We start from the raw sequence: 9180 nt of genomic DNA, 5'->3' as shown, positions 1-9180 counted from the left end.
TTATGTCTAATTACCACGTGGCACAATAGCAACACATACTTTGCTAAGAGGATGGGCTGACTTTATGGTGGATTTTATTACCAAACCCTGCATGAGTGTATTTAGTCTTCACAGTCTGTGACTCAAGTAGCATTGCTGTCTACTCACAGCTTAAAATGCCTAGGAGGAGCTTGGCTTATATAAGGACCTGAATCCTTGAGTTATTGAGCACTTACTATGCGCCACTTGCTATGAGCAGTTTCACTGTGCTAAGCCTTCCACATGCCTTATGCCATTTAATTGTCATAAAAAGTTCTATGACACAGGTGCTACTGTCATCCCCATTTTACAGATAAGAAAAGTAAGGCATAGAGCAGTAATGTCACTTTCTCAAGATCATAAAGCCAGGCAGTGTGACCAGATTGGCAACAACAGGTGATAAAGGCATTGGATGGTGTTTTAATACATGACACTTAGGAAAGGTTAAGTAGTTATCAGTAAAAGGGCATGTTTTAGTGAAATTGAAGTGTCAGTTTAGACCAACGATAGGTGGAGGCTAAAATTATTTATCTCATCAACCAGACCATAAGCCACTCTGGAGGAAGGGACCCTGCCACACATTTCCTTTATCCTAGCACTTAGCATAATTCATATGCATAATGGTTTCTGCAGCTCTTGAAATTATGACAAATTCAATTGATATCCCTAATCCAGTCCACATGAAAATAATCCTCTCCTTCTCATCATACCACCATCCACCCACTACTCACTGGTCATCTAATTTAAGTGAATCCCACTGCTGAAACACCTCCAATCCATCACCTCTTCTCCATCCTCACTGCCACTGCCACACCAGGTCCTGACCCTCTCTTGCCTGGATGAAAGTAGCACACCCTTCTCTGCCTAGGAATCTCCTACAGAGTCTCCAAATCCAAGTCTTCTTTGACCCTCCAGACAGTCACTCTCTCTCAACAGGGTTTATTCATTGTTTAATAATTATCTATAAATATTTTATGGTCTCCAATTAGACTGCAATTTTTTTTCATATTTCCATCCCTTGTATCTAGCAGAGAATCTGAAGCACAACAAACATCAATAAGTGTTTGTTAAATTAATGAACTCATAAAAGCCTTTTTTGAAATATCTTAAAAATCAAATGTAAAAAAAGCAAAGTGTAAAATATTCAATCAATAGAGATAGTATAAAGTAAACAGAACTCTTCCTTCCTACCCCTGGTTCTCCCAAAGATGATATCTGTGTATATTTTTTAATTTACAAAAAACGGGTTTATCCTGTATATGCATCTGCAGCTTGCTTTTGTTGTGTGTGTCTGGGAGGCATACCCCATGGAATTTGTCCCATTCTTTTAAACAGCTGCATAGTATTCTACCACATGTATATATTTCACTAGATCCCCATCAATGGACATTTTGGTATTTTTCAGTTATTTGCTATAACAATGTTCCAGTAAACTTTTCTTGAAGTCCTTTGTAAAATTAAATTTTATTTATTTTTTAAAGAATGAATGTGTGTGTGTGTATGTGTGTGCGTGTGTATTTTTTTTTATGCCCCTGAGAGGGTGTAGCGTTCCTGGAGGCACTGCAATACCGGGTCGATGCGTGGATGCATGGAGTGGACGGAGCAAGCTCCTATCCCATCTCTCTGCTCAAAAAATCCATTTAATATATTGTCCTTGGATAGAGGACATATCAGATATTAAACTGATAAGAACAGATACTACACTTGTTCTTAGCCAAAAGGCTGAGAAGCAATTATATTTATTTTTTAACTAGTGAATGTAAATCATTCACATGATTCAAAATTCAAATGTACAAAAAGTTATCCAGTTTCAAAATCTCCCTTTCTTTTCCTATAAGTTCCACCCCACCCATCCCACACAGCCCCCAGTCATCCAATTTCCCTTGTGGAGACAACTCATGCCACCACTTTCTTATCTGTCTTTATATTGACATTCTTTTGAGAGAATGCCCCAGGATGAAATTTCTGGTACCTAAATTGTTGGATCAAAGGGTATGTGCTGTTTTTTCATTGGTATTGCTAACTTGCTCTCCAAAAAGACATACTGATATAATTAGTCATTAGTAAATATTAATTTACTAATTAGCGATACTAATTTACATTCCTACCAACAGCAAACAATATTTATTTCCCCACACCCTGGCCAACACTGACTATTTTCAAACATTTAAATATTTGCCAATCTGATAGGTAATAAAGAATAGCTTATTACTTTGATTTGAAGATGAATTGCTTTTCATATGCTTATTGTTGTTTGAATTTCTTTTTCTGTAAACTGCCCATTCAGGTCCTTTGCCCATTTTTCTATTGGGTTGTTCATATTTTTCTTATCAATTTGTAAAATTTTCTGGCATAACATTTACAAATATTTCCCTCCTAATACATTTGTAATTGAAACCACATAAATCGTCATTTAACTGTTTTATTCATGAGTGTCACTTCTGTCTTCCCAGCCAAATTGTAAATTCTTTGAAAACGGGAACAAAGCATCTACTCTGGTCCTAGGTTATGGCTGTGTTTGGCAAACACCGGTTGTTCAGCCTCGTCCTTCACCCTGGGCATCTGACACGGTCTGGGACCCTCTGGGGACAAATTGCATCTTCTGTAGCTACAGAAGAAGATGAGATTTTCCTTCCTGGGTCAGACCCTTGATCGATCCAGTCTAGCTTCCTATCTGACAGTGGCAACAAGAAACATGTTGAAGAGAATCCAATTACCCTCCTTGACATCTGTTCAAAAGTTTAGGAAGTTATCTTATGTATGGCTGTTTGAGATCTATCTTCCATTCGTTCATCTAAACCCTTCCTGAACCTACTAATATCTCAGCACAGAGTCCCACCGCAGGCACAACAGGTAATGCGTTCTTTTGTTTATAATGCAATATATCAACTTCTGGGTCAGAAGGGCAGCATTATAGGTGAGCACACGTAATGCTCCCTGCTTTTTTTTTTTTTTTTGGTTCATATTTATTGAGATATATTCACATACCATGCAGTCATACAAAACAAAGTGTATGTTTACAGTATCATTATATAGTTGTGCATTCATCATCAAAATTAATTTTTCACATTTTCATTACCACACACACAAAAATAAGAATAAAAATTAAAGTGCAAAAGAACAATTAAAGTAAAAAAGAACACTGGGTGCCTTTTTAAAAATTTTTTTTTTCTTCCCCCATTTTTTACTCATCCATCCATAAACGAGACAAAGGGGAGTGTGGTCCTTATGGCTTTCCCAATCCCATTGTCACCCCTCATAAGCTACATTTTTATACAATCGTCTTCAAGATTCATGGGTTCTGGGTTGTAGTTTGATAGTTTCAGGTATCTACCGCCAGTTACCTCAATTCATTACAACCTAAAAAGGATTGTCTATATTGTGCGTAAGAGTGCCCACCAGAGTGACCTCTCGGCTCATTTGGAATCTCTCTGCCACTGAAGCTTATTTCATTTCCTTTCACGTCCCCGTTTTGGTCAAGAAGATGTTCTCCATCCCACAATGCCGGGTCTAGATTCCTCCCCAGGAGTCATATTCCACGTTGCCAGGGAGATTCATTCCCCTGGGTGTCTGATCCCACGTAGTGGGGAGGGCAGTGATTTCACCTGCTGAGTTGGCTTAGCTAGAGAGAGAGGGCCACATCTGAGCAACCAAGAGGCATTCAGGAGGAGGCTCTTAGGCACAATTATAGGGAGGCCTAGCCTCTCTTTTGCAGCAACAGTCTTCCCAAGGGCAAGTCCTGTGGTAGAGGGTTCAGCCCATCAAACCACCGGACCCCTATGTCTGTGAGCACATCAGCAACCATCGAGGTGGGGAAGCCCAACACCCCTGCATTCGGCACCAGCTCCTCAAGGGGGCTCTGCACGCTTTTTTCATTGCCTGATTTGTTTGGCTTTATTTTTTTAATACAATTTTATTGAGATATATTCACACACATACAAACCATCCAAACTATACAATCACTGGCTCACAGTATCATCACATAGTTGTGCACACAATTCCATGATCAATTTTAGAACATTTTCATTACTCCAGAAGAGAAATAAAATTAAAAAGAAAATCCAAATCCTCCCATACCCCTGCTTTTTTAATATGTTGAAAACATTAACACAAAGTTTCTTTTATTATTTCCAAAAACTTTTTGAACTTTTCTTTGAAACATATCTACAGAAAAAGACAAAAATATAAATATACAGCTTAATAAATAATTTTCTAGGGAAAAGCTATGCAATCACACCAGGTCAAGGAAAAACACTGCCAGGCCCCAGAAACACTCTTTGTGTCCTTTTCCCACAAAGGAAGGGTAAATATATCCTGACTTTTCCAATAATCACGTTCTTGTTTTCTTTGTGTTCCATCATATATGGATACATCCCTAAATGCTGTGTTTTAGTTTGGCTGTTTTTGAACTTTATGTAAATGAACTAATACTGGGTATATTTTTTTATCTTGTTTCTTTCCCTCACCATTAAATTTGGGGGATTCATCCATGTTTATTGAGTATAGTTCTAGTTTGTTCATTTTCTTTCTTGACAGACTTCCATCATATCACCATACCACACTTCAATTATACATTCTATCAGTTATGTAAATTTGAGTTGTTTTTACTTTCAGGTATTATGATTAATGCTGCTATGAACATTTATATAAAAGTTTTTATGTGGATATATGTTTTCATTTGCCTTGGGTATACACCTTGGAGTGGAATTGCAGGGTCATATGGTAACTCTATGTCAAATCATTTAGGAACTTCCAGTCTGCTTTCTAAACAGCCTGCAGCATTTTGCATTGTCGTGGTGTATGAGGGTTTCAATTACACCAGCACTTGTTATAATCTGTCCTTTGGTTACAGCCATCCTAATGGGTAAGAAATGGTAGCTCCTTGTGGTTTTTTTCCCCTTTTGTTAGAGAAGTTGTGGGTTTACAAAACAATCATGCATGAAATACAGGATCCCCACATCTGACTCACCAGCGACAACTTGTATTGGTATGAAACATTTGTTGCAATTGATGATAGCACATTTTAATACTTGTACTATTAATTAAAGTCCAGGGTTTAACTTAGGGCTCACTGTTGGTGTAGTGCTGTTCCATGGATTTTTAAAAAAATTTTATTCTGTTACCATATACACAATTTAACATTTCCCTTTTTAATCATATTCAGATTTATATTTCAGTGCTGTTCATTGCATTCACGATGTGCTACTATCACCACCATCCATTTCCAAACATTTCCATCATTCCAAATAGGAATCTTGTACCTTTTAAGCCTTAACTTACCATTCCCTATCCCCACCTATATTCTAGATTCTGACTCTATGAGTTTGCTTATTCTAGTTGTTTCTGTAAGTGAGATCATACAGTATACGTCCTTTTGGGTTTGGCTTATTTCATTCAACATGATGTCTTCAATATTCTTCCATGTTGTGGTGTATACCAGGACTCCATTCCTTTTTGCAGCTGAATAGTATCCCATTGTATATATACACCATATTTTCTTTATCCATTCATTGGTTGATGGACACTTGGATTGCTTCCATCTTTTGGCAATTATGAATGCTTCTATGAAAACTGGTATGCTAATATCTATTTGAGTTCCTGCTTTCAATTATTTAGGATATACACCTAGTGGTGGGATTGCGGGTCATATGGTAGTTCTATAATTAGCTTTCTGAGGAAATGCCAAGCTGTCTTCCACAGCAGCTGCACCATTTTACATTGCCACCAGCAATTAACCCATTTTAAGTGTTCAGTTCAAAGATTCTTAGCACATTTACTGAGTTTTGCAACCATAACCACAATCCTGTTTTAGAACTCATATCCAGTTTTGGTAAGTTTTTTTTTTTTTTCGAGGAATTTGTCCATTTCAGCTAAATTTTTTGGCATAAAAGTTGTTCATAATACCTTACTATTATATTGTTAATTTTACAATATCAAATTTATGTCCCTTTTTCCAATCCTGAATTTTTTGTTACCGTCTTCCTTTCTTTCCTGATCAGTCCTACCAAAGGTTTGTCAGCTTTATTAATCTTTTTTTGAAGACTCAATTTCTGGCTGTATGGAAACCTCTCTTTTGTGGATCTGTTTTCTATTCTTAATTCTTGCTCTTATCATAATTTTCCTTCTTTTTACTTTCTATGGCTTATTTTTAATATTCTTTTCTAATTGGTTAAGATGGATGTTTAGCTAATTCCATTGTACCAAAATTTGCTTATCCTCTCTTCAGCTGAAGGTGGATACTTGGGTTCTTTCTAGTTTTTGGTGGATAGGGACAAAGCTGTTATCAACATTTGCCTTTGTTTTTGTTGTTTTTTTATTATTGAGCATTTAATATGTGCCAGGGGACTCTTCTAAGTATGTTATTTATTTATTTTAAAACAGCTTTATTGAGGAGACTCGGGCAAGATGGTGGCATAGAGAGGAGTGGAAGCTAAGTAGTCCCCCTGGAACAACTACAAAAAACCAGAAACAACTAGTAAATAATCCAGAATAACTGCGGGGGGACTAACGAGACCATCCATTCATCATACACCAGCCTGAATTGGGAGGAATGCCCGAGAACACAGCATAAAATCTATAAGTAAAACCTGCGGAACCAGGTCGGGAGACCCCCTCCCCCACAGCCCGAGCTGCAGAGCCGCGTGGTGCCACAGAGACGCTCTCTCCCAGCAAGCAAATACAGCTCAGCTGAGCTCCAACTGGGGTTTTAAGTAGCGAGTGTGAACTGCTCACTACAGGTACACAGCCCCAAAAAACAGACAGAGGCTTTGGGTGACGACTGACCTGGGAGAGCCGGAGGGTTGCCTTGGACTGGGTCTGAAGGGGACTATCTGTTTCTTTTCGGCTCAGTGGAGAAAGCCCCAGTCATTTTCAGTTTCCAGGGTTGTGACTCTGGGAAGGGTGGAGACACCACAAGCAGAGAGCGAGACCATTGAAATGCTAATGACCTCCACCTGAGGGGTCTGTCTTCTCTAGGAGGAAAGGGGTGGGGCCCTTTCCATTCAGAACCAGACCCCAGAGCCTGGGGGAACACAGCCATACCTCCTCACACCAGTCAAGAATTATAGGCTAACAGGCATCACCTGCTGGGCAGAAAAGCACAGTGACCCAAGGCATCAAAGGGTGGAGCAATTTTCTAAGACACACCCACAGGGAAACCAGATACTGAATATTTCTTCCCTCTGGGACCTGAGCCTGTTCTGGTCTGGGAAAACCTGATTTGGATAACCAAGGAAACCATGCCTAGACAACAGAAAATTACAACCTACACTAAGAAAAACAAAGTTATGGCCCAGTCAAAGGAACAAACGTACACTTCAACTGAGATACAGGAATTTAAACAACCAATGCTAAATCAATTCAAAAAGTTTAGAGAAGATATTGCAAAAGAGATAGAGGCTGTAAAGGAAGCACTGGGCATGTATACGGCAGAAATCAAAAGTTCAAAAAACCTACTAGCAGAATCTATGGAAATGAAAGGCACAACACAAGAGATGAAAGACACAATGGAAACATACAACAGCAGATCTCAAGAGGCAGAAAACACTCAGGAACTGGAGAACAAAACACCTGAAAGCCTACACACAAAGGAGCAGATGGAGAAAAGAATGAAAAAATATGAGCAAAATCTCCAGGAACTCAAGGATGAAACAAAGTACAATAAAGTATGTATCATTGGTGTCCCAGAAGGAGAAGAGAAGGGAAAGGGGGCAGAAGCAATAATAGAGGAAATAATTAATGAAAATTTCCCATCTCTTATGAAAGACATAAAATTACAGATCCAAGAAGCGCAGCGTACTCCAAACAGAAGAGATATGAAGAGGCCTACGCCAAGACACTTAATAATCAGATTATCAAATGTCAAAGACAAAGAGAGAATCCTGAAAGCAGCAAGAGAAAAGCAATCCATTACATACAAAGGAAGCTTAATAAGACTATGTGCGGATCTCTCAGCAGAAACCATGGAGGCAAGAAGGAAGTGGTGTGATATATTTAAGATGCTGAAAGAGAAAAACCAGCAACCAAGAATCCTGTATCCAGCAAAGCTGTCCTTCAAATATGAGGGAGAGCTCAAAATATTTTCTGACAAACAGACAATGAGAGACTTTGTGAACAAGACACCTGCCCTACAGGAAATACTAAAGGGAGCACTACAGGGTGATAGAAGACAGGAGTGTGTGGTTTGGAACACAATTTTGGGAGATGGTAGCACAACAATGTAAGTACACTGAACAAAGGTAACTATGAATACGGTTGAGAGAGGAAGATGGGGAGCATGTGAGACACCACAAGAAAGTAGGAAAGATAACAACTGGGACTGTGTAACTTGGTGAAATCTAGAGTATTCAACAATGGTGATAAAATATACAAATATGTTGTTTTACGAGGGAGAACAAGCAAATGTCAACCTTGCAAGGTGTTAAAAATGGGGAGGCACTGGGGGAGGGATGCAATCAGCATAAACTAGAGACTGTAACTAATAGAATCATTGTATTATGCTTCCTTTAATATAACAAAGGTGATATACCAAGGTGAATGCAGATAAGAGGGGGGGATAGGGGAGGCATGTTAGACACTTGACATTGGTGGTATTGTCTGATTCTTTATTCTACTTTGATTTAAGGTTATTTTTCCTTTTGCTGCTTCCTAGCTGTCATTTTTTTGTTTCCTCTTTCTTTTGCCTCTCTACCTTCTATGATTCTCCCTCCTGCCTTGTGGAAGAAATGTAGATGCTCTTGCTTAGTATGAGCAGAATGTTCAATTAGGATGAACTTAAATGTTTGGAAATGAACAGGGGTGTTGGTAGCAAGATGTGAGAATAACTAACAGTGCCAAATGGTGTGTGAATGAGGTGGAAAGGGGAAGCTCAGAGTCATATATGTCACCAGACGGAAAGTTGGAGGTCAAAAGATGGAAATGTATAAAACTGAATCCTGTGGTGGGCAATGTCCATGATCAACTGTACAAATACTAGAAATCACTTCATGAACCAGAACAAATGTATGACAATACAATTAGAAGTTAATAATAGAGGGGCATATAGGGAAGAACTATATACCTATTACAAACTACATACTACAGTTAGTAGTATTTCAACATTTTTTCATAAACTAACCAACGTACTATATCAATACTAGGAGTCAACAATTGAGGGGGGTTGGT

The 9180-nt window shown here is 38.6% G+C and overlaps 1 non-coding gene across 1 annotated transcript; it reads right to left on the bottom strand.

Moving 5' to 3' along the window:
* Window positions 1–1553: 1553 nt before the first annotated feature.
* Window positions 1554–1752, bottom strand: LOC119517016. The gene has a single exon (XR_005213444.1). It is a non-coding gene; the product is annotated as a U2 spliceosomal RNA (small nuclear RNA).
* Window positions 1753–9180: the final 7428 nt, after the last annotated feature.

This window comes from Choloepus didactylus, chromosome 20, assembly GCF_015220235.1.
Source record: "Choloepus didactylus isolate mChoDid1 chromosome 20, mChoDid1.pri, whole genome shotgun sequence".
NCBI classification, from domain to species: Eukaryota; Metazoa; Chordata; class Mammalia; order Pilosa; family Megalonychidae; genus Choloepus; species Choloepus didactylus.
This window is presented reverse-complemented; position numbering and strand designations above follow the sequence as displayed.